This window comes from Akebia trifoliata, chromosome 12, assembly GCF_017979445.1.
Source record: "Akebia trifoliata isolate Shusen 1 chromosome 12, ASM1797944v1, whole genome shotgun sequence".
NCBI lineage: Eukaryota > Viridiplantae > Streptophyta > Magnoliopsida > Ranunculales > Lardizabalaceae > Akebia > Akebia trifoliata.
In genome coordinates, this window is record NC_141386.1 from 31,759,871 (window position 1) to 31,787,322 (window position 27,452).

The following is a 27,452-nucleotide window of genomic DNA, read 5'->3' on the forward strand; positions in this document are numbered from 1 at the left end:
TCTTTTGAGCGTGATCCAACATGTTGAAAATGGGTATCTATAGAACTCCCAAACCCAAATTTAAAATTAAAATTCATCAAATGAAAAATAACTAATTTAAAAAAAAAAAAAAATTCAAAATTTTAAAATTTTATCCTCTAAATAACATTTTTAAATGCCAAGATGTAAGTGAGAAAATTTTCCTTACTTGGAAGGAAAGTGTTTTTTTTTCCCAAACTAAAAATTTAGTCCTAATTATTTGAAAAATATCTTAAAACATAATTTATATTTTATAAAATTTGAAAAATAAAAATTATTATGAAAAAATTTTAGAAAAAAAAGTAGGTAATATTAAAACCCTAAAGTAATTATTGATATTTTAGATATCTCATACATTTCAGGATTTAAAATGACATTAACAAAATAATTAAATGTGTCAAAATGGGGCCCTCACAACCCATTTAACAATTGTGTTAGACGATTTGACACTATTATGATCAAAATCCATTAATTTCGTGTCACTTTTTATTTGTGTTCATGTATCGTGTTGAGATTGTCACCCCTAATTACAATAATATATACATAAATTTACAAAATATTCCTCATCAAAGATGTGTTAAACTGTATATTAAAATGAAAAAAATACCCCTCATCAAAGATATTTTTAAATTACAAAAATATATTTATCACAGATTTAGTTACATATGAAAATTAAAAACATGAGTCTCGCTAAGTAACATAGAACATCATTTGGGGTATTAGTGTGCACGAAACCATAAATACTTCTCACTCGTATCTCGATGAAAATCTTCTTATAATTCTATAAATAATTTCACGTCAGCAATGTCCCAAATGATGTCAATTTCAATGTTACTACAACATTTTCTTTAAAAAATACCTCAGTGGTATTTCTCATGACAGATAGATTTATTTGCATGTGAAAATTGAAATTTTTGTTCATATGTATACAACTTAGCAAGGGATAAGAAAAATTTTTATCTAAAAAATCTTTGAATAAGTTAAGAAAAAAAAAAATTCACCTTTTATTTAATAAGAAATCATGCAAAAAAATTTACAATATTAAAAAAAAAATTAAATAACAATATTTATTGAGAGTTGCTATTGCCACAAAAGCTTTTACTAATGCCACACCAATTCCTATGCAAATCACCAAAGAATTGCACACCACACATTTGGTGTGGCGTTAGTATCAGTAGGTGAGGAAATAATAATATAGCTTCCCAAGAGATTTTCCCTCTAGTGGTAGCCATCCACTGTGAGTTTTTCATGGCAAAACCAATGAAGTCATTATTCCATTCCATTCCACTCCACCAAACAAAAAAAGATAGTAAAATCCATATCATATGAAAACCTATCAATGATGCAGAAAAGAACAGGAAAGAATTCTCTCTCTCAAACTTTTGACTGTGAAAAAGACAAAAATACCCTTGAAACAAAGCACGAGACTCAAAAGTCAAAACATGAATCAAGAAAAACCATCCCAATTCCTAGCACTCTTCACCACTGGATTAGCCTTAACGATTGCATTACGACCCATCTCCTTGAAATCGAACGTACAATCATGAAACTCCGGGTAACGATGTGTGGAGCAGAAAGTACCTCCACATCTGCACTCGTACCCCATTAACCTGACCCGCTTATTGTAGCACTTGCACCGGTTCTTCACACTCGGATCCGATTCCACTGTAGCAGATTTCGATGTTATCTGTGGGGGAAATTCTTGAACATGGACACGTGGCTCAAGCAAAGCCCGGAAGTAATAATTGTAAGCTCAGATAGACCGCTACATTGGCCCAGTTGACTAAATTCTTCGGATGCACAATGTCCAGCTCAGACCTGAGCCACCGACCAGTTGGGTAGTTCGGACAGTGACAGTATAGGTCGGTAAGACGGATCTGATAGATGTGCCATTGATTGACAGCTCTAACAACCCACATCATGTCAGATCAGCTTTGATTATCCCAGAAGTGGTAGGGCAGTTGTAACAACCCCTGCAGCTGACGTGTCAGGGAGTGGGCTAACTGCCCTTAGTAAACTAACTGCCCTGGGTCATTTCAAAGGGTGGCACAGAAAACGATCAAGTTTAATGCCTATAAAAGGAAGAGAACTATGGGTAAAAGAGGTTCAAATTCTTTTTTTCTCGAAACTAAAATTACATTGATTAACTTGTCTAACTTGATCGTCGGAGTGGGCTGATTTGCAGGTCTGCCTGAGCTAGGAGAGAGGAAAAGTGTAGAGCAAATTCTTGCATCTACATTATCGTAGTTGAAGATGAATCAAATTCCACACAACTAGTAGAGATCGATTGTTGTTGTTGTTGTTGGATGGTTGTTGTTGATGGATTAGATTTAGGGTTTAGAGATTTCTCAACGGCTACTTTGGTTGAGGCCTCTTGTTCTTTTTTTTTATAGGAAATCTCTGTAACACTTTGAGCAGAGATTCATCGTCGCTGTCGTACCAAAGAAACCGCATCCTTTTGCACAGAGTCGATGGCTGTCGGGTTGTTCGCATTCGGTTCCAACTATCTTCAGAACTCATCTTCGTCTCTCTCTCACTCTCTCTCTCTGGATTTCTACAAATCTACGAGGAAACAATAGCTAGGATTAGGGTTTCAGAACTACTTTCGGGTTTGCCTGCAAATCGATTAATTACGTTGTGAGATGGGGCACATAGGCTTCATATATTGATATATATATATATATATATATATATATATAGAGAGAGAGAGAGAGAGAGAGAAACGAAAAGAATTTCTACTTCGTAGTTGGAAACAAATGAGGAGTACTCCTAAATGTACTTACTTTAAGGGTATTTTCGTCATTTAAGAATTAAGGAAACTTCCTAAAAAACATTTATTTTTTTCTTTTCTGATTCTTCTCTTTCCAATCAACCAATGTCTTCTAGTACAAGAAGGATTCCAATTTTAATCGTTGGATTGCTTTAAATCAAATTAATCTGATCCGTCCACACCATTGGACTAAATAATTACTAACATAGCGATACGAATATCTGGAAAATTTGCAATGAACGCTTAAGAAATAATTTTATTGATGTATTTTTTACAATTACTCAGGGCACACCTCGGAATTACAAAAAATTCATATAAGAAAAAATTGAGGCACTAATGCTGAGGTGACACAAAGTCTTTACTGCAATTATCATAATTCTGACGTGGGATGTGCACATAACCATAGATTTGTTCTCTCGCAATACGTGTAAAAATCATCTACGGTTATATACGCATATCCATGTAAGAATTGTGAGAATCACAATAAATCCTATGTCACCCCAGCACGACTCAAATTGAGGTCTTACACAAGTCTCATTACAAATTACAAAAGAGCAAATACAAAATTCCGACTAGAAAGTGGACTATTCTGGAAGGCAAGCATTCGAACTTTGAAAAAGCTTGCAAAGGATCCACACGTCAATGATCGGGGTTTGTTGTTCAAAGAGCACAAATCTTTGGGTCTTCCTTTATTTTACTTAAGAAAGTCTTCCAACTGAGAAATCATTGAAATGATAGATGTCAACCTGGCAAACATTCTCATCGCAACTATCAAGCATGCTGATTATAAAGGCTTCTGCGAAAAGGGAAAATCTCTAAAATACATAGATGACACCATGAGTCGAACCAAGTTTCCTCTAAGCGAACCTTTCGATTGTGTTTCTAGCCCTAAACTAGCCTTAGAAGACTATTGTGGCACCAACTCTGAAACAATGATTTAAGGGAAGTTCTTCACAAAACTTAGTGCCAATGCTAGTAAGGATACAATTTCTTCCTTAAAGTCACTTTAGAGGGCCAAACAAGGGCATGGTACCTCTTTTTGACCATCTAGACAGAAGAGGGGTATTACCACAAAAGAAAATAGGAGAGTAAAAAATGAAGAAAAAAATGTGAAAAATGGCTCTATAAATAGAGATCCCCGCAATAAATAGTCATTAAAGGTAAGATTAAAGACTAATGAACAAAAAAACATTTTCCAAGACACGAAAGTCTTAGACGATTTGTTTGAATCAAGGCCAATAAGGGCACGACAAGTGTATGAGCCATTGTAACAACCTCTTCTAAAAATGAAAAACAGTACGTTGGGAACAAGAAACAATAAATACAAAAATGTGTAGAAATGACAACTAAAACGACACGACTATCTGCTTCCATCTACCGACCACATTTAAATAACTCTCAAGAATAAAGGATATTGGTTTTTGCCACCTCGGTGTATCGAACTATAAAAAAGGAAGGCAATTGTGGAGAATATTTTTGCCACTTTTTACGATGAGCACACATGTCCCTAAAAATTGAGTAAGGCCTAATGTAAAATACAGAACCAAAAATCCCGAAGGATCACTGCAAACAAAAACGAGTATTTATCGAAACTAGATTTAATACCGGAATGAAATTCAGAACGACCAGTAAGGAAAACGTGATCCCACCCTAATTCACCCAGTTAGTAATCATGACGGTATTAACCAAGCAAGTCGATGAACCTAAGGAATGGTGTGAAGGTTTCCATAGTGGTTGATTCAAATGACACATAAATTAGACTTAAAAACGTACGTCACATCAATTTGGTAAAATCTCAAAAAACTGGTTGATTTTTGAACTCAACCAAAAATCTCAATTATAACGAGAAAGAATTTAATGCGATTTGAGCTCTCCCATGCACCAAATTTCTTCATTTATGACGATATTCACAAGTACTTATCAGAGAATGGGTGAATGTGACATGCCTTGACTCACCCACCCCTAAAATATGAAGTTATCCTTTCAAAAAAGGTGGAGTCTGAGCTTCCGAATTTATTTAAATCAATTTGTGAAAATAATTCATATATGAGTGATATCGCATAGGGACATAATCCCGAGTTCATATCTGATTCTTAGCTTGTATATGATCTTATCCCTAGCTCTTATCTGACCTAATCCCTATAGTTTATATAATCCCGAGCAAATATCTAAATTCAAACATATCTTTTCACATTAAGTTAATTTCATACAATATCTTTTATTAGATTGGTAAGACATCACATATTAGATTGATAGAGCATCACATGTCAGTAATTTTCATTTATCTACTTTGCATTAATGATTTGCAACACTTATATATCATACTTATTGTTTGTTTAAAAGTAATGAGCCCATCTTTCAAAGCACTCGAATGCATTTTAATACCCAGCTCTTTATACACTTGGACAAGTAATGTGTTGACATTTGTCTCTAAGGTTGACCTATAAGTATACACTCCCAAAACTAAAAAAAGAAGTTGGTGGGTTGGCTTGACTAAGTTATGATCTCTATATCTGAGCACCATTCATTTCTTCTTCATTCACATTTTTCTATATTTGTACTAATTTGGCCATCGGAGCATCCTTGGCAGGCATCACACTGAGACCTTATCCTTCTCTCCTTCTTATTTTTTATTGACCAAGAAGTGGTGAAAGACGGAGGATTAGCCAACTTCAACAAAAGAAAAAAATCGTTAGATCAAAATGAAGCCAACCATTAGAAGAGGTCAACCAAGTTAGCACTAACAAAAGAGGAAGATCTTTAAATCAAGCCTACAATCAGAAGACTCATATCAAAGAGAGAAAGCTAAAAGAAAAAAAAAGTCTCTGTATCATCTATACCATGGGAAGATAAAGTTCACCCGCAATTTACAAAATCCTTATCTCTTTTTCCTCCTCCTCTGTTACCTCCACCTCATTTTGCCTTCGCCCCTTCAATATCTCTTTCTTCTTCTTCTTCTACTTCATTATACTACTCCACCCCTACTTGCTCTTTCTTCTTTCTCTTTCGCCTCCACCACCGACTATATACTTTATTTATGTTATATTCTTCTTCTAATTTTTTTCCTAGTATTATTTCTTCTAGATGGAATCAAATACCAAAATTAATTTTTCCATCTTACACATTTTACCTAATTATGACCATTTTCACATGGATTTCAAATTCCATGCCCTTATCGACAACTTTAAATCCTATGAAGAAAATATATACTTACGCTTGGCATTTGTTACTCCACCAGCTCTAATTCATAGGAAGAAAATACTAAAAATTGGCATTTGTTACTCTACCCTTGTGAAAAGGTAACAGGTTATCAAGCAAAAAATAAAGCCACTTAACAACTAATTACCGATTTGTTCCAAATGGATTCGGCTAGAGACCAATGAATGGATCCATTCCATTTTTTTAGTGAGGTGCATTTGAACTCCCACCTTATCAAACATGTTATCCCATTTTTAAATTGAATTATAAATGACTTTTAAAAATCAAGATATGTTTCCAGAATTTTTTTTTTTTTTTTTGATAACCAGGTATCCCTGTTCTAGAAATATGAAATATATTTTATATTAAAATTATAAAAATACCCTTCATCAAAGATATTTTTAAATTACAAAAATATTCTTAATGGTGTTACTAAAAAAATATCCCTCATTATAAAATATCTCAAAATTACAAAAATACCTTTACTTGCAAATCAAAATTACAAAAAACACCTCTTAAAAGTGTTACTACAAAAATATTCCTCATCATAAATGATTTTTCATTTTAATTTAAATGTATGCAACAAGTATTGAAGGTATTATTTATTTATTTTTTTATTTTTTTGTAATTGTAGTATGCAGATTATTATATTTTAATAAAGATGCAATTAGGGGTATCAATCGGTCGATTCCTAAGGTACTTAAAACCATAACCGCTATATTTTTTTCGATTATGGTTCTTGTGGTTCTAAGATAGATGGAATCGGAATCAGATTCGCCAAAAAACATAGATACCCATCGATCCCGGTTCCAAAGAATGGAATGAAAAAAATTATTTCAATTCACTATAAAACATTTTATTTTCTTTCAAAAAATTAACGTATTATCTATCAAATGACCAGCTTAATTATAATTTGTTTTACTATAGACATAAATTTTTTTTTTTTTTTCAAAAATTAAAAGTTATGACATTTAACATAAAAATTTCATAGGTTTATAGAAATGGAAAAAAATGGCCACTTTTTTTTAATACTCAAAATAGGGTTATTTGCTAAAGTAACTCATATTTTTTGACAAAAATACCCTCACCTACAATTTCTCTAATAAACCCTTAAAAGTAATATTCTAAATTGTAATTTCCTCCCTCCCAACATTTTATATCATTGAAATAGAGAGATATCTGTTATCTCAACCAAAACCTACCAAAAAACTATTGGAGTTCATTAAAAAGACTATAAATTTGAGGAACAGTGGTGAACCTTGTAGCTCTCATCTATTTCTTTCATTTTTTAAATTATTTATATATTATTATAATCTTCATACATTTTCTATCCATAGTTATAAAAATGAAAAATGGTAGAAAAAAAAATTGATTTTATGAAAATTTTAAGTTTTTGTTTATAAAATTTACTAGTGTCAAACCTCAACACTGGAACGTACGTATCTGAACTTCGATGAAATTGTCCAATAGAAGCTTTTGTATGTGAAAAATGTCTACAGTGTCAAACTTTAACAATAGGTATTGTCGAGCCTCAACTTTATAACACATACATTCTAGTGTTGAGGTCCAACACTAGGTAAATTTTACGAATAAAAACTTGAAAATTTCGTAAAATAAAAAAATGTGCTACCATTTTTCATTTATATAACTGCGAATGAGAAATATATCAAGATTATAAGAATATATAAATGATTTAAAAAAAAATGATAGAAATAGAGGAGAGATTGAATCTTTGGTGGAAATCATCAATAGATCAGGAATCAAACACAAGAGTGCGTGGATATACAAGATTAACTATTGTTCCTTAAATCCTCTTTGGTAGGTTTTGGTAGAGAATGGGTCTCTCTATTTGGAAGTTACAATTTTGAATATTATTTTTCAAGATTTTATTAGAGAAATTATAGGTAAGGATATTTTTGTCCAAAAACATGAGTTTCTATAGCAATTAACCCTATTTTGAGTATGAATTAAAAAAAAAATAAAAAAAATTAGCCTTTTATGCCATTGCTACAAACCTATGGAATTTTTGTGATAAATATCCTAAAAGTTATATTATTTACGAGTAATAAATTTTCAGAATAAATGGCCTATATTAGACTCCAATGCATAATTTATATGAAAAATTGAAGAATTTTATATAATGTATTAATTTTAAAATGAAAGAAAATCTCAAATCATTTATATTTTAAGAAAATGATAAAATAATTAGTTTTGGGTACCCATTGGATAGAATCTAACGGTTCCAGTTCCTATCGATTCAATTCCATTTTAGAATCGACTCTAATTGATTCCAATAAAAAGGGAATACGAACTGGGGTTTTTGGTTTCGGTTCAGTTTCAATTAAATGGGTACCCATTGACACTTTAAATACAACTATATTTAGTTCGATTTTGGTTCTTGTCAGTTCCGGGTCGGGTTCTAAAATAAATGGAATAGGAACTACCAAAAATCATGAGTACCCATTGATTCTCAAGAATTGGATGAAATAAAAAGTATTTCAAATCATTATAAAAAAAAAAAGTCCTTTAAAAAAACTAACATATTATCAACAAAATTATTAACTTAATTATAGTTTAATTCTTGAAAAATTCTTGAATTTTTTCTTTTTTTTTTTCTGATGAAAGTATTATTCCCAAATTATTGAACTATTCTAAATAATTCACGAATTTTAAGTTTGAAAATAGTAAACACAATTTTTACGAATGTTTATTAAACTCAGACAAAAAAAAAAAAAAATGCTATTATAACTAATTATATGTTACAAAGTGTAAACTTGTAAGTTGTGCCATGTACACAAGTCAACTTTGAAGTGGTTATGCTTCAAAATTTTTGAGGAATCCACATTTTTAGATGACAAATGTCTTTTTTATTTTTTTTAAAAATTAATGACATGACTCTTTACATTTATTTGAGATTACACCTTAATTTTCAAAATTAATGATTTGTCAAAATCAACGGAACAATAACCTCAATGTCCTCTTTATCACCACCATCGTTGTTACCATCACTTCCACCAATTTCATCATCACGATCACTATCAAGTGGCCACATTTTTATTTTTGAATTTTTAAAATTAAATTAATACACATATGAAGCATATGCAGTATACTTTCCATTTATTAGATTTATGTCCAAATTTTAGACTGGATTTTTGCAATCCAAAATCGAATAGAACTCAAAATTTTTAAAAATTGAATTTTTGCCATATTCCAAATTGTTAGGGCTCAAGATACAAATTAATGATTTTTTTCAAAACTAAAAATAATAAATTTTTAGAAGAATAACTCATTTTAAACTCTAATCAATCATTTATATAAAAATTTAAATAATTTTATATAAATACCTTAAATCATCTCTAATATGGAAAGAAGTGACAAAATAAATCCACTGATAAAACTTAAGGATCCGGTACCATTTTAGAGGAAATCGAAATCGGGATTTTTTATTCCAATTCAATTAAATGGGTACTCAGTGACACCCATGATTTTTAAACTCGTCCGAGACCGAGACGTATCACCCGAGTTAACCCAGTCAAAGTTAAATTAGACTAACTCACAAAATTAATTTTTAACCAAGATTTACGAGTCACAATTCAATTTATTGATTTGTCTTATGAGATGTCTCAAACGTATCGGAAAACTTGTCTGAGACGAGGCGATATCGGAACTGAACGAGACGAGATGAAATACCGAGTTTAAAAACCATAGTGACACCACTTACACACAACTATCAACCAAATAAATAAAATTTACCTTACAGTTACCAAGCCATTCTAAATTTTTCATCACAAAACCAATCCAGACTATTGCTTTCCATTCCATTCCACCAAACCAATCCCGAAAAAAATAAAAAAAGTAAAAAAGTAAAATCCATACAGAAAGGAAACGTCTCACTCACATACTCAAACTTTTGATTGTAAAAAGACAAAAATACCCTTAAAAACAAAGCACCAGGGCCAACACATGAATCAAGAAAAACCATCCCAATTCCTAGCACTCTTCACCACTGGATTAGCCTTAGCGATTGCATCACGACCCATCTCCTTGAAATCGAACTTACAATCGTGAAACTCCGGGTACCGATGAGTGGAACAAAAAGTACTCCCACATCTGCATTCGAACCCCATTAACCTGACCCGCTTATTGCAGCTCTTGCACCGGTTCTTCACACCCGGATCCGATTTCACTGTAGCAGAAATCGATATTTTCGAAGTTGAAGTTGAATCAGATTCCGCACAAGTAGTAGAGATCGATTGTGGTTGGATGATGATTGTTGTCGATTGAATTGATTTAGGGTTTAGTGATTTCTCAACGGCTACTTTGGCTGAGGCCTCTTGTTCTTCTTTTTTGAGGAAATCTCTATAACACTTTGAGCAGAGATTCATCGTCGCTGCCGTACCAAAGAAACCGCATCCGTTCGCACAGAGTCGATGGCTTTCGGGTTGTTCGCATTCGGTTCGATCGATTCGGTTCCAACTATCTTCAGAACTCATCTTCGTCTCCTCTCTCTCTCTGGATTTCTACAAATCTACGAAGAAAGAAACACTAGCTAAGCTTAGGGTTTCAGAACTACTTTCGAGTTTGCCCGCAAATCGATTATGTTGTGAGATTGGGCACATAGGGTTCATATATATAGAGAGTTGTAGTTGGAAACAAACGAGGACTAGAACTCCAAAATGGACTACAATACCCATTACTTACTTTCCAAAAGCTATTTAAAAAATAAGTGAACTAAAGAATTTTTGAAGGGTATTTTCGTCAGTTTAAGAATTAAGGAAACTTCCTAAAAAAAATTTTATTTTTCTTTTCTGATTCTTCTCCTTTAAGTTTCCAATCAACCAATCAATGTCTTTCCAATTTTAACCGTTTGATTGGTCTACATGCAAATTAATCTGAACCGTCCTAATCACCTATTCTAGGTTTGTTATTATTAATTAGGATAACAAATCATCCTCATCCCATTATAAGGGATCATGAAATATCGGACGGTTGAGAAATTCCTTCCTCTCACGAATTTGAGATTACAAATCTATCAAATAAAATTAAAAATAGTCAAGAGAGATGGGACAGAAGGAACCCCAATTTTCTGCTTTTATTGACGCCCTCGATTGTTCTCTTTAATTATTTAATTATTATTATTTTTTATTTTTTTAACTAATATTATATGTTAAGAAAATAATATTTCTTACCTTTTCTATGCACGCTCGTTCCCAAGGAAACCCACGACCGGGTTTACAGGATGATGAACCGGGGGGTGGGTCCCGCATAGAACCGGCTAAGATGGATAGAGAACTGACACGTCATGAGAAATGACAACCTGCCAGCGGCGGCGTGCAGTTGGTTCTATTAATGGGTCAGCAATCACTGTCACGAGGGTGGGTCCCACAGTGATTGTGACTACTTTTTTTTTAATTTTTTTTATTATCTCTCCTCCTCCAAATTCTTCCTATTTCCTGGTATTTTTTAACATAACTACTAATGGCATTTCAACTTTTACTAATGCCACACCAATCCCAATATAATATAAATAAAAAAAGAATTACAACTGATGGTGTGGCAATAGCAACTCTCTCTTTTTTTTTTTGAAGAGTGGAATTCATTTTCCAACTGCACCTATTTATTTTTTTTATTTTTTTATTTTTTTTGGGGCTAATCTTTAAAATGACATCGAATTCCTACATTGAAATTCCATCCAAACAAAACCAATATTCATTATGATAATCAGAATGCATTGCATTTGGCAAGAAATCTTATTTATTATGCACGGATCAAGCACATTGAAGCCTAGTATCATTTTGTTCCTAGCATAATGGAAGAATCAATTTATAGAAGATTCACATGTTTAAAACAAATGTGTTGATTAAGCCTATTCCAAATGAGAAGTTTGTATGGTCTAAAACTTCTAATAAGAAACTAGCTTTCAAATGAGAGAATATAATATGGGGATGGCCTCCATAGAACTTTGAGACACCCCTATATTTTCAACTAATCACATGGCTCATTTGCCCCCCCCACACCCTCACCTCCCTCCAATTTTTGCCCTTCCTCCCTCTTCAATTTTTTGTTGATGACATTGTTTTTTAATCGGACCTTCTCATATACTAATTAGAAATTACCTAAGTATCATTTTCTTTAACTTTTAAATAAAAATTTCTGAATTTTTCCTTAAAATCATTCATTTTCAAGTTCTTCAACTATATAACTAACCATAATTTGGTCCTACTACAAGAAAATTCTGGCTCTACCCTTAGAGAGTAGGTTACTGTTATTAAATCAGAATTGGATTTCTTTTGTGAGTGGGTTTCATAATTGTATTGGGAGTGTGGAAACCTACTACAATCCCATTGGGTTTTGAACGTCACTCCACCTTTAATTTGAATTCTAGTTAATCTTTAATCTTTCCCTTATATGTTTAGGTATTGGTTTGTAATTTGTTTTGAGCAACTAAATCTATGTAACAAGGATAAACTCACACATCCTTCAAACTATAATGGTATTTACCATAGAGTCCAACTAGTCTTACTAAGATAATGAGGAAAAAAGGTCTCACTAAGCCTCATACATTGTAAGAAAGACCTCGAGATTTGTAAAATAAGTCCTCGAGGTCTTTTGATGGTGGGTGAGGTTTAGTAAGGCCTTTTTCCTCATTATGTTAGTCAGGAAAGGATTTCTCTTTACCATAATGTCAACCCATTTAATAAAATCATAATAGTATTCATCATATTAAAAACATTTAAGTTATTAGGCCAGTATCCTAATTATATAAGTATTTACAAAACAAAATCATTTCTCGTTAAAGCAATCACACTTTCATACTTGTATAAGTTGATCTATAAATGATGGTTCTGTAGCGTTAATATCTTAATACATAATGTTGTAGATCTATTCAGAGCAATGAATATCATACTTTACTCATTATATGCAAAACATACAATGCTTTGGATAATAAAAAATCATTTCTCATTTTTGTAGTACCCCCCTGTCCATAGTATACATATTTATAAGTTATAACATTTATTCCTATTAAATCTAGAGTGAAAAAAAAAGTGTTGATTTTCTAATTGTTTATAATAATTAAAAAAATAGTAATTTTTTATAAATTATGAAAAAAAGATTGATCACATTGGACCGCATAAACATTAATTGAAATCGCTGGACAGTCCAGCTTTTTATGCTTTCTAATTTTTTTGGGATGCCAAAATTGCCTTCGCCTATTTAAGCCACAAACAATAGTAAAGAAAGTGTTTATCAATAGAAGGACCATACCAAGGCGGGAACATCTAGTGATTCCAAACTATGTTGAAGTTAAATAATTTTTTTATAATTAATAATTATATATATTTGATAACTTTCTGTTAAATCTATATACATCAGGTAAATGAATATTATGTTAGATTCTTGTTATAAATGATTACTTAGGGTGCGATTGATTGCGCTTCAAAACGCGAATTTTCCAGCGTTTGCGTTAAAAAATGGCGTTTGACGATATTTTGCGTGTTTGATAACGCTTTTAAATGCTGCGTTTTAAAATTTTTAACGCGATTTACGATTTTTAACCGCTGTTTTGAAAAGCGGACGAGAGATGCTTCGCGCAACCGCGTTTAAACGCAGTCAAGTGAAATGACTACTATACCCTTCGACATTATTAGAAATTCCATCGTTTGTCCGTGATAATAACTTCGTTCATCGAATGGGTTTTTCTCACCCATTGATTTCGACAGCAGTAGCCGACTGAACTCATCGACGACCACCACCACCAGCACCGATCTAACATATCGACGACGCTAAATTCGTTCAAGCGAAACCCATCAACGACGACACCCTTCATCGTTGAACTCAACCCATTTGAAATGCAAAAACCCATATCGATCGACACCCTTCATCGTTGAACTCAACCCCGATCAAGACAGCGACGAAGATCGACGGCATTGACGACGACGGCTCGAAGTCAGATCGAAATCCCTCCGTTTACCCCTTTTTCCAATCTCTATGAGCTCTCTCTCTCTCTCTAATTGATTTCAATTTTTGTGAATAATTCTTGCCGAAATTGCATATTGAATAGAAAATTTTCTGTTAGGGTTCTAATTTGTTGGTAGAGTTTTATTAAAATAACAAAAATAGAAATAATTTCTATAGATTTTTGCACCAAAAGAGCATGTATATCGATTTAAATTTGTGTGAATGATTCTTGATGAAATTGCGTATTAAAGGTTGGATTAACAGAAAATTTTCTGTTAGGGTTCTAATTTATTGGTAGATTTTTATTAAAAAATAAATTAATAGAAATTAATAGAAATTTTATTTGTTAGAAATTATTGTCAAGATGAATATGAGATTCTAATATCATTGTTGTGTTTAAGTACTGATTTATTTGCCATATTGTGTTTTAATGCTGTGTTCGTTTGTTTTTTTTGATCTTCTTGTATCTATTATGATTCGAGTGAAATCATAGATTTTTTTGTACTGGTTGAACAGTGTTTATAATATGCCTCATTAGATTATCTATTATGGCCCATATTTTGCGTTTTAAAATTAGTTAACACTCAACAGCCCTAATATGGGTCGCAATAACAGCCCTAAAAGGAAAGAGAAATTGTGTTCCTAATTTGGTTTTTGTGCTCATGAGACAGCATATTGGTATGTCTCATTTAAATTCACAACGTTTGTTCATGCTGGTTGGACAACCTACATGAAGGTCTCATATTAGAAGAATAATAGTTTAGTATTTTAGAGACCAATAGTTGGGGTTTCTATTTATTTGTTCTATTTAAATATCCAAATTTTAGAGTTTTAACAGTGGCGTTCTATTTTAGATGACTACTGTTGTTAGAATTTAAGAGTTTAAATTTCTCTTTCAGTGATTTGTAGGTGTGCAAGCTCTTCTTTAAGACACCTCTCCTTGTGTGCTGTGAGATTTCATACAAGTAGGTAAATTAAGTGGTGTGACTTCATTCAATCTCTCTACTAAGCCCCCCCAAAAAATTCCTATAACTTCTACAACCACCACCCTCATAGTATTAAAATCCATCCCACCTAAAATCCTAATCCAGAATCATAATTTTTAGCCCTTAATTAAAACTTCAATTTCCAGCATCGTAGACCACTTCATATTGAACAAATTAAACCCTTAGCTCTTTTCAAACTACCAAAATCAAAATCCTAATTCATCTTTCATCTTGCATCAAAATCAAAACCCTTAGTAATTTTTGATACATTCTGCGTACATTATGTTGGATTGTGTATTATGCAAGTATTTTGTTTATCAGGAAAATTTTATATGTCTATTTTTAAGAGGAGATGCTGCCAAAATTTCTATAGAATTATAAATTTTTCTATAATTTTTTTTAGAATTATAAACATTTTAAAATTAAAATAATTATTTTTTTAATTTTTTATATAATTTTATTATATTTATATATATTTAGTGTAATTATATATGTATAGGGGTATTCTGGTAATTTTTATGCATTCTGGTTGCATTATCAAGCTTAAGGGCATTCTGGTCATTTTACCCTACTACAGCAGATTTTAGAAGCTGTATCAAACAGTCCACAGTCAGATTCTAGTCAACAGCACAGCAGTTTTAAAAAGTTCTATCAAACAAGTTTTTCAACTTTTCAGATTCTGACAGTAGAAGCTGAATTAATCAGCACCTTAGGTAATTGACTTTAAACTTACCCATTTTCACGTCTTATGCATCTTGTCTTTTTGCAAGCTTTTTTTTTTTATATAGATAAAAACTCAATGTGTCTATTTTCCATTATACATTTGATCATAAACTTTTGATAGTGTTGTTTTACCATCCCAATAATTATTTTTGGACAAAGGCGTTTTAATGGAGTCACCTTCATTGTGGAAAAGATTTTGACTTTTGAAGCAAGGGTTACAAAAAAGGTTATAATTTTCTTTTGGAGACATTTTTTGTTTGTTTGCTGATAATTGAGTAAATCCATGTAGACAATGGATCGGGTCTATACCTAGGCTTTGTCCAGTCTATAGACCATGATCTTGTCCAAAGACTAGTCTTGAGGCACGTGCAACGCCTGCACATCACACGTATCAGGTAAGTAAGGTTGCACCCTAGCCCTGAAGAACTAATGCTCATATTGGGTACCAATCTCACGATCTACAATAGTGACTCAAGATTGTACCTCAAATCGCACATCTTGAGGTGAAAGTGTATATGAACAATTGATGCTTTTTCACTTGTATCTGGATGAAAATAATCTATGTTTCCTATACACTTTCATGTCTGGATGTGCGATGTGAGGTGCAATCTTGAGGTGACTTCAACATTATTTTATTAAAATTTGCTATCATCTTTATTTTGTTGAAGAAAGTGAGAACGGAGATTTCACTCTCTATACCATTCAATTTGACGCACTTTTAATTGGTGAATTATGTAAATTCAGATAATAACACACGGACTTCTATCATTAAAACACTATTTGGAATAAAATAATAATAAAAAAATTAGATACAGTAGTTTTTTTTATAACCAGGTATCCCTGTGGACAACATACCGGGCCCACATATGGGCTTTGCCCAATCCATAGACCATGGTTTTGTCCAATGATTGGTCTCGGGAATGCGCAGTGCCCGCACATCACACGCACTAGGTAAGTGAGGGTGCACCATTGCGGGTGGCTCCTGAGGAATTAATAGTCATATTGGGAATCAAACTCATGACCTAAAGGCATTAACTACTTATTGGTCCAAAATTGCTATGAGCCAATCCCTAGGGATTTAGATAAAGTAGTTTTGCATTACTTAAAAGAATGTTGTAGTTATCCGGATATTTTAATTGAATGTATGTAACCATATGCCCTCCGATGATCGAAGTATGGGTATTTCAGTTTTTCTCAAATATTCTCATGATCCTACAATCTGGCTGGCCATGATCCTATACCTAATTTGTGTTCTAAATCTCATTTTTCTTATTTGCTTTATGTATCGATCTAGAGCACATATCACACTTCAAAGTCTTCATCTCATGTTCCATCACCACTTCTCTTCACATGTTATCCCATGGGCACAACCCCTTTTTCAAGTTTCCATTTAATCCCATCACCATTTGCTGAAAAACACACAGCTCTGCCACACGTTGCCATTGTTGCTTGCATTGGCCACATGGTTTGCCTTCTGGAGTAAATCATCATCACAAATACGATAAAATCTCTCTTTCTCTCTCTCACTCTATATATATATATATATATAAAGCGGTTCGGCAGCCATAAAGTTTGCCAAGTTTGGTGTCAAACATTTTTTGTAAATCACTTTTGATAGGGTTAGAAGTTTTGGAATAGAATGATTTTTTGTGAGGATGATCTCTACGGTGAAGAGATCATCCTCACAAAAAATCAGCTCATTTTGAAACTTCTAACTCTAGTTTACAAGTTGAAGAATCGTGGACCGTCCAATTTTTGTAAATCACTTTTGATGGGGTTAGAAGTTTTGGATTAGGCTGATTTTTGGCGAGGATGATCTTCTCATCATAGAGATCATCCTCACAAAAAATCAGCACATTCCAAAGCTTCTAACCCATATTTTGAAAAATGTTTGGCACCAAACTTGGCAAACTTTAGGGCGGCTGAACCGTCCCCATATATATATATGGGTCGGGTTCTTACGACCCCTATTACGACTCACATTGCGACACACCGTTTTGTCTTATATGGGCAAAAATGTTTGGAATGGGCTGATTTTTTGTGAGGATGATCTTTATGGTGAGGAGATCATCCTTGCCAAAAATCAGCTCATTATGAAACTTCTAGCCCCATGTTTACAAGTTGAAAAATTTTAGATCGTCCAATTTTTGTAAATCAATTTTGATGGGGTTAGAAGTTTTGGAATGGGATGATTTTTTGCCAGGATGATCCCCTCATCACAGAGATCATCCTCACAAAAAATCAGCCCATTCCAAACATTTTTGCCCATATAAGACAAACGGTATGTCGCAATGTGAGTCGTAATAGGGGTCGTAATAACGCTATCCTATATATATATATATGGGTAGCGTTTAATGGCTAACTTTTTGGCAAAACATTTTTCAAAACATGAGTTAGAAGTTTTGGAATGGGCTGATTTTTGGTGAGGATGATCTCTACGGTGGGGAGATTATCCTCACCAAAAATCAGCCCATTCCAAAACTTCTAACCCATGTTTACAAGTTGAAAAATTGTGGACCGTCCATTTTTTGTAAACTATTTTTGATGGGGTTAGAAGTTTTGGAATGGGCTGATTTTTGGTGATGATGATCTCCTCACCATAGAGATCATCCTCACCAAAAATCAGCTCATTCCAAAACTTCTAACTCATGTTTTGAAAAATGTTTTGCCAAAAAGTTAGCCATTAAACGGGACCTATATATATATATATATATGGATTAGGATCTGTATACACATAGAGTTACTCATAAAGCTACAACGCATTCTGTCTTATATGGGCAAAAATGTTTGGAATGGGCTGATTTTTTGTGAGGATGATCTCAATGGTGAGGAGATCATTCTCGCCAAAAATCAGCCCATTATGAAACTTCTAGCAGCATGTTTACAAGTTGAAAATTTTTAGACCGTCCAATTTTTGTAAACCATTTTTGATGGGGTTAGAAGTTTTGGAATAGGATGATTTTTTGCAAGAATGATTTCCTCACCATAGAGATCATCCTCACAAAAAATCAGCCCATTTTGAACCTTTTTAACCATATAAGACAAAAATGTTGTAACTTTATGAGTAGCTTTATGTGTCTACGGAACCTGACCCCATATATATATATATATATATATGTGTGTGTGTGTGTGTGTGTGTGTGTCTTCTATGATTGGAAGTATGTTCATATCTACTTTCATCGTCTCAATTCACAATGTCTTGAGTTGTCTTCTCTCCTTTTAGTACCTTGAACTTGCATATTTTTTCTTATTAAGATTCTAGTTGGTCTTCATTGAACATGCCCAAACTATCTTAGTCGACTTTCAATTAATTTATCGCCCATTAAAGCTTGTAAACATGAAATGTTCGTCATGAACCTCAATGCTACATTGTTTGGCGTTGCCACCATTCTTTTTTAGAAATGGGTGTGAATAGGCACCAGGATCGATTTTTTAAAAATCATTTTTTTATAGCATTGTAGTGACTCTCATGTGTTGGAAAGGGCAAGGTCTACCTAAGATCTAGGTAAGGAGGTCCGGTTAGAGGATCGAGAAGGTGTTAGGCACTCCATCCTCTCCACCAAAGGTAGTTACCTTGCATGGCCATTTTATCTTGTAAAAACTTAAGAAAATAAATACTAAAATGCATGAGAATGCATGATAAGGGTGGTGTGTGCATTAGAGTGAAATGTACTCTTAACAAAGGGTTTTGATTTCAAAGTGACATTAATGGGCATTCTATAAAAAAAATGACCCATGTAGTCACATTAAATTTATGAAAATGAATGTAGGTTTTTTAGAAAGACTCCATGATGGAGTTCCCTTGATGCCACAACCTTGATGCATGTATGCATGACTAGAAATTTGATGTTTCACCCCATCAAGAGGGTGACACATTTCTTCATCATTGTCATGCATAGGTGAGTGTGTGCATTGTGTACAATATGATGCATGAAATTAAGGTAAAAAGGGCTTCAACCCCCATCCTTTCGATCGAACCTTAGTCCAATCTACCGGGGATGGAAGAGGGTATGCATTACATCCTAAGGGATTTCTAAAAAGAAAATAAAGTAGAGGGTTAGAAGAAGAAGATGCAAGCTTTAAAACAAATAAACTACATCTTAACCCCACATTGTCCTTTAGTGGTCTTGAACCTTGAGAGGTAGACTTGAGAGTTGAGTGAGATGGTTGAGGGTTGAGTGAGTTGAAATTAGAAGATGAGAGAATGAGTATAGATTTTAGTAGAATTTTATGTTGAGAGATGGGGGCTTGAGAGCATGAATTATTCTTAGAAAATGAGGGTATTAATAGAGTTTTTGGATAACTTTTGGGGATAAAGTGATCAATCCTAAAAATAAAGAGAATAGAAATAAAGTTTAGGTTGTTTCTTTTTGAATTTTTCATTTGTATGAGGGCAAATATGACATTTGTGAAGAAATCATAAAAATATTATTTGATCCTTGATTTTTTAGAAAATAGAGATGAGAGAATAAAAGTACTTTTGGGAGGATGGATAGGGGAGTGACATGTGTAAAGGTGGAGTGGTAGGTGAAAAGTAGACATTGGTTTATTTGTAAATAACTTATAAAACAATGGTGAAAGAATATTTTTTGAAATGGACCAATGGGAGAACAAAATATTTTTTGGGAGGGTGAGTAGGAGAATGACATATGTAAATGTGAAGTGGTAGGTGAAAAGTAAACCTTGGTTCATTTGTAAATAACTCATAAAGCAAGGGGTGAAAGTATAATTTTGAAATTGACTAATAAGAGAGCTCCATGTATGTTCTTGAAGATTCTCATCTTTTGAGAATATGATTGAAAGTTCTCTCAATTTTATAGATTATTACCAAAGACCCAAGAATCTTTTTGGTTTGACCAACCTTTTTGGGAAGGGCATTCTTGAATTTTCACAAGGGGGAGTTGACTTTCCAATTAGATAATGCATTGGGTATTGAGGGCTTATGAGAGATCAACATGTGTCATCTTTTGATGGGATGTGAGAGAATGGGCTTGGTGTTGGACTTATAATAGACTTGGTTTAGGACTTATAGAATGAACTTTGTCTTGGGCTTAAGTTGGATTAGGAAATGGATTTGGGTTACGATTTAAAATGGCATGGGGTTTAGAGAATGGGCTTGAATTTTGGGTTAAAAGGTAGACTTTGTCTTGTGCTTAAATTTGCTTAGGAAGTGGACTATAGTAAGGGTAAGGGTGATGGATCGGTTAATGGGGAAGGGATATGGATCCGGGTTGGTCCATGATAGGGGGTAGGAAATTGAAGTAGATTAGGGACAAGGTGGAGCATGCAAACTATATGACATGATGTATGTATGCATGTATGCATATATGCATGAATAATGATGCCAAGTGACAATGCGGACCCGTTGAGAGGCTTAAGTCTTTAGTTGGAATCAATTCGAGAAAATTTGGATTTTCCTACGGATTCGTGCAAATTGGGGTGTCTACAAAACTTCTTCTACATTTTCTTGAATGTGTTTATTTCTAAATTTATTTTTCATAGTCTTTCTAGATATCCATCTCAACTTCCTCATTTCTTTTATGCTCAAACTGTTAATATGAGACTTCTAAACATTTAGCTCCATAAAGCATAACTCATGTTTTACTACCATCTTATAAAATGTTCCTTTTAATTTGATTGCATGTTAGCGATTGGGCATATGTTATAAATTCTGGTATAAGAGAAGTTTGAGTATGTGTTGATTTTGTCATATTTTGGTCCAAATCATCCTAATTCTTGAATAACAAAACCAAAATATACTCAAAACTTTTTTCATGTTTTGTCATACTCGAACTTTTTCTATACTCTATGATTTTCATCTAGTATCCAAGGGATCTAAGGCGTGGAAACATATGTGGTGCTTCTAAAAATTAAATAATAATTGCTCTCTAGTCAGGGTTCTAAATGAGTTTACCCTTGACGAATCACATACATTCCTCCATGGTATTGAATTTTGCTACTCTGCATTGTTGCTGCAGTATTTTTTACCTTTTAAATTTTGGTTTATAACTTAGAACAGTTGTGCATACATTTAAGTTAAGGAAATGCAAAGGAAGTATGCCGCATTCTTTTTAAGTGTGAAGGGACAAAAGGCAGCCATATGTTGGCACTTGGCAGTAAATCTGCAAAATTTAGTTTTTGATTACCACAATGAACTGGTTTGCTGTTCTAATGTCGTTCTTTTGTTGCTATAAACAGGAGAAATGGAATATGGAGGACAACAGAAGCAGCTGTCGTCCCAAATGGATTCAGAGAAAAAACATCTTCAAATCTGAAGAAGGATGAGCAATAAGCAATAACTGAACTCTATGTGACCATTGAATTTATTAGAGTTTGAGGCAGGAATCATGATCGGTAATATGACTATTGATCACAAACTCAATTAAGAGACCGAACTCTAATTGAACATTGCATTTGTAAGAGCTTGAAACAGGAATCATGCATTGATCAACAATTTTTATTTAGCCAAAAAAAAAAAAAATCAACAATTGCATATAGTATTAAGGTCATAGTGTGCTATAAGTTCAGTAATATGACTATTGATCACAAACTCGATTAAGAGATCGAACTCTAATTGACCATTGCATTTGTTAGAGCTTGAAGCAAGAATCATGCCTTGATCAACAATTTTTATTTAGCTAAAAAAAATCAACATTTTCATATAAAAAAGTAGTTGATCAATGCATGGTTCCTGTCTAAACATACGAACTCTCCAGAAAAAAAAAAAATTTGATCGTCGTGTATTCATTAAAAGACCTTTTTTTTATCACAACAAAACATTTAATCTATGATAAACATATAAATGGAATCCACATTATGTTACATAAAAAACCATTTGTGTTGGAGATTGAGAATGGGTATTGTGCCCATTAAGAGGAATTGGTACCACATAGGACTTAACCAATTGGTGTTCTATTGTTACTTAACGTTTCTATTGGTATGTAACTTTGCAGGACATCATCAGAAGATATAAAGTTGCTTAGACTGATCACAGCCATCAAGACTCCACGTCTGCCTGACGGCAGATTTGACCTTGAAGCTTATGATGCCTAGATGCACATGCAGATCGTAAACGGTGCCGAAGGTGTAATAGTGGGTGGCACAACTGGCGAAGGCCATCTAATGAGCTGAGATGAACACATCATGCTAATCGGATACACTGTCAACTGTTTCGTGGATCAATCAAGATGACCGGGAACACCGGAAGTAACTCAACAAGGGAAGCAATCCATGCCTAGGAACAAGGATTTGCCGTTGGGATGCACAAGGCTCTTCATATCAATCCTTATTATGGAAAGACATCCTTGGAAGGTTTGGTTGCTCATTTTGAGGCCATTCTTTCCATGGGTCCGACCATTATCTACAATGTGCCATCACGAACTAGCCAAGATATTCCTCCTTCTGTGATCCACCGAGTGGCGGAGAGTGCTAATATGGACAATGTTAAGGAATGTGTGGGAAATGATTGGATAGGAGAGTACATGGATAAAGGGGATGTTGTATGGAGTGGGAAGGATGATCAGTGCCACTATGCGATGTGGAGCTTTGGTGCTGGTGGAGATATATCTTTTACTAGTAATTTGGTTCCCGGGTTGATGCGTAAGCTTATGTTTGGAGGCAAGAACGCATCGCTGAATTCAAAGCTCATGCCATTGAACGAGTGGTTGTTTCGTGAGCCAAATCCAATTGGCACGAACATAGCTTTGGCTCAGCTGGGAGTGGTGAGGCTGGTGTTTCGGCTACCTTACGTTCCTCTTCCTCAAGCAAAGAGGGTAGAGTTTGTCAACATTGTGAAGGAGCTCGGACGTGAGAATTTTGTTGGAGAAAAAGAAGTGCAGGTTCTTGACGATGATGACTTCGTCTTGGTGCGTCGGTACTGATCTGCACTTAACGCTTATTGCTATTAAGTTATAGATTTCTGTTGCGGTTTGAGAAATAAGTTGTTGAACTTATCAACAATTTGTTGGAAAATTTCTTGGATATTTCAGAACTAAAAGCTCGTATCATATTTTAGTCCATATTCTTGTATTCTAGGATTTTCTTATCCTCATAGTCATCTACTACCCCAATTGTGAGAAATTCTTGCTAACATGGATGATAAGATTGCCAAGTCGAACCCATATATATCATCCATCGGTCACAGTGGGTTTTGTTTTCGGAAGCATTGTTATGGTTTACAAGATTTGGTGTTTGAAACTGCAAAGACCCTTTAATTTGTAACTTTGTTGGATGATTTTGTGTCATTTTCCCCTCTATAATATATAGGTAAAAATACCCAGAAATATTTCTCAACTCTGCTGAGACATGACTGACATAGAGGAGAAAATCATTTTTGACAGACTCAGGTCATGAGATTTGAACGCTTTGGACATAAATTATGCGTAGACCAAGTATGGCCTGGCAATATGAGAACCCAGCCTTGCATCCAACTGTGTGTCATGTCATGGGTCTCTATTTTATTTTATTTTTTTAATTTTTTTTCTTCTTACTATTCTTGTTAGTCCTCGCTCCTCCTCTTCCCTTTATATGTTATTGCAAATCTGCAACAACTAGAAGTAATTTTAAGTTTCTAATTTGAAATATTTTCTAGTTTTCTTTAATAGGTTAATCAAGTCCTCATAGGTGGTGTTACCATCGCTTCCACCTCAGCTTCTTGTTTTTTTTACTTCTTCTCAGGCCCCATTGTTTTGTCCATAATATGTATTATGAAGTTTTTAACTTTGTATAGATTCTCAATCTGTCACTAAATCAGAACTACATAAGTAAAAAAAAATTAATGAATTTGATCAAACATACGAGTTACTTAGGGGTTGTGTGGATACAAGAGCCAGAAATACTTAAAACATAAGTACTCCCAAAAGTACTTTTTGAAGTATGTAGATAACTATTTTGTGTTTGGATGCAGGTTTTGAAAAGTATTGTCAAAAGTACTTTTGATAGAGTTTTTTATTTGAAAATTATTTTGGATTATGTTAAAATGACCAGAATGCCCTTATAAGTATCAGCTACTATTTTTAACATTATATCTCAATGAATTATGCTCCAAAAGAAATAAAAGTAGTTACTGTTTTTATTCATAAAAACTTATATAAACACCTAACAATTACAAACAAATATAAAAATATTGTTAGCAAATATATACAATCACTAAAAATATAAAAAAACGTTCATCATATCAATGGATAATAAATTTGTGTGTAATTGTTCACATCAATCTTGTAAGAAGAAACTTTCAATCATGGTTGGAACCCTCATGAATAAATCATTGAGTGAATAATTGGGGGAGTTAGAAATCCAAATCCAAATGTTACACTAAAAGACTATCACCACATCAATGGATGGTAATATAATATTATTCAATTGTATTTTTGAGGGTATGCTTGTAATTTTCAAAATTTATAAGGATCATACTTGTCCCAAATGCTACACCAAAAGGCTACCACCATATTAATGGATAGTAATATAATATTATTGCAATTGCATATGTGAGAGTATACTTATAATTTTCAAAATTTATGAGGGACATACTTGTCTTAATCTTGTCATTTTAACGGTGTTTTTGTGGCTTTGCGAAATGATAGTTTAGAGAAGTAGCACCATCGATACTTATCTAAAATAAATTCAAAGTAAGATAGTTCTCTCCAGGAATTATTTATCCAAACACCCTTAAAGAGCTTTTGACTTGTTGCAAGAGTCAAAAGCATTTAGAAAAGTCAATCCACATATGCCCTTAGATTTCATTGATTGATTTTTGTTTCAAAAATTTAATTTCAAAAGAACATGAAATTTCTAATAACCATTATATTTTGTATTTACACATTTATTTCCCATGAGTCACTTGAACCTAATCCTTCGAAATAAATATTTTCAAGATATGTACTATCAAAATACGCATTAATGTTGACCATTGGATTTCATATTTATCCTACATCGAGTCATTTTTCATGAGTCACGATCCCTATTTGATTGTTACGCAGAGATGTTACTGCCACATCAAATTTTACTAATGCCACACCAATTCTTATGAATTGCACACAATTGGTGTGGCGTTAGCAAAAGTTAGTGTGGCAATAGCAGCTCTCTTGTTAAATTATATGCAAATGAGGCTTTCACCTCAAAACGCTGGCAATTTCGGATGAACACATTTTAGGTTACCCTTTTCTAACCTTAGACTTTATATAAAGCGCTCATTCTAATTAAAATTCTGATTTTGTTTTTTTAATTGATTTATCCAACATGTGGGCCATTGTGTATCAAAAATAGTGTTAGAAGATGCCCATTGGTGATGTAAATCAGAATAAAACATGTTTTCATATCAAAGAGTTAACTATACTAATACAAGCTAATAAACAAAGAGAGCTTCTATTAACACAACAACTTTTACTTATAACACACCAATCTATATGCAGATAACAATTTAATTTCAAAAGGATTGGTGTGTTGTAAGTAAAAATTTGTGAATATAAAAAAAGGAAGAAAACTAACTCATGCACATTAGATTCTCTTTTAAGTGAGTAAGAATCGTGATTATCTAACACTCTTTTTTGTACGCTCTTTAACTTGACAGTTCATAGAATTATAAATCTTTGTCCTTGTGTATCCCGAAGTAAAAGATCTATGGTTCTGTGTAGGGAGCATACAAAATAGAGCATTAGATTATCACGACTCATTGTGTTACCATATTTGTTCTTATTAGACATAATCGCAAACAATACGAAATGAATCAATTTATGATACAGTTTATAATAGCATCCTCTTTAGGGTTTGGGGGGTGAAAGAGGAAAAATAATAAATTTGGAAAGATATTATTAAACAGGGAAAGAGAGAAAGACAGAGAAAGACGTAGATGAGAGAAAACAAAGGAGGATAGACAATTGTCCTCCAGATACATTGCTTATGGGTATAAATCTTGAGACATAGTATGTGGGACCCCCCTTTGTAGTTTATTTTATAGATTGTTTCAAGAAATTTGATTAGTCTACCCCTTCAATGTATATGCACTCACACAAGTCACAAGGGAGTGCAAACCATAGTCATGAAATTATCTAAAATTTTCTAAACTGGGTTGAGTCGATTAATTCAGCAAATTGACAAATTAATTGACAATTCTTCAATTCATTATTGAATATGGCAACATTTTTACCTTTCTCCTCCAAAATTTTAGATTTTTCAACATTGAAACATCTAAAACAAGATAAGACTAAAAGAGAGGTTGAAGACGATAGATTTTAGTAAGAAACCCAATAAAATAGTTTGTATTATCTACAAAATTTTGCACATTTTCCTACGAGACTTTTTTGAATTTATCTAAATTAATCAAATTGAACCCTTAGTGAATAATTACCGAATCTAAACTTTTTACTTGCAAGTCGAACCAATGAACCTTAACAAACCAAGAATCAAATTATTTCTGCCTACCCCTACAAATCAGATTAATTGTAGAGTGGTGTATCACAAACTTGTAATCTAAACAAACCGACCAATCAAGTAACTTAGAATTGACTCATTTATCCATAACTTAGATGCTTATGCTAATAAAATATTAAAACTCCATTCAAAGAAACCAATAATTAAAATAAAAATTAACCCATCATTCCTTAAACTCCTTCCAACCATCATGAAATTATTATTTCTAATATTTATTAAGAAGGACATCATTATCAATATATTTATTATTATTTGGACATTGGACTGAAGAGTGGGACCATATTGGCCATTTATGAACTCCCTACAAATCCAAGGGTGGAGAAATCCTCCTCGAGATTAGAGTATTTAGTGTGGAGTTGATGCATCAAAGC

The 27,452-nt window shown here is 33.2% G+C and overlaps 3 pseudogenes across 1 annotated transcript; 1 reads left to right on the top strand and 2 right to left on the bottom strand.

Annotated features, from left to right (window-relative positions):
• Positions 1-1,386: 1,386 nt before the first annotated feature.
• LOC147389544 (zinc finger A20 and AN1 domain-containing stress-associated protein 1 pseudogene) lies at positions 1,387-2,687 on the bottom strand (annotated as a pseudogene).
• Positions 2,688-9,954: 7,267 nt separating this feature from the next.
• Positions 9,955-10,479, bottom strand: LOC147389545 (zinc finger A20 and AN1 domain-containing stress-associated protein 1 pseudogene; annotated as a pseudogene).
• An 11,315-nt stretch (positions 10,480-21,794) lies between these two features.
• LOC147389546 (4-hydroxy-tetrahydrodipicolinate synthase, chloroplastic pseudogene) lies at positions 21,795-23,811 on the top strand (annotated as a pseudogene). The gene is made up of 2 exons (XR_015170776.1): positions 21,795-22,008; positions 22,608-23,811. The product of XR_015170776.1 is annotated as a 4-hydroxy-tetrahydrodipicolinate synthase, chloroplastic pseudogene (transcript).
• The last annotated feature ends 3,641 nt before the right edge of the window (positions 23,812-27,452 follow it).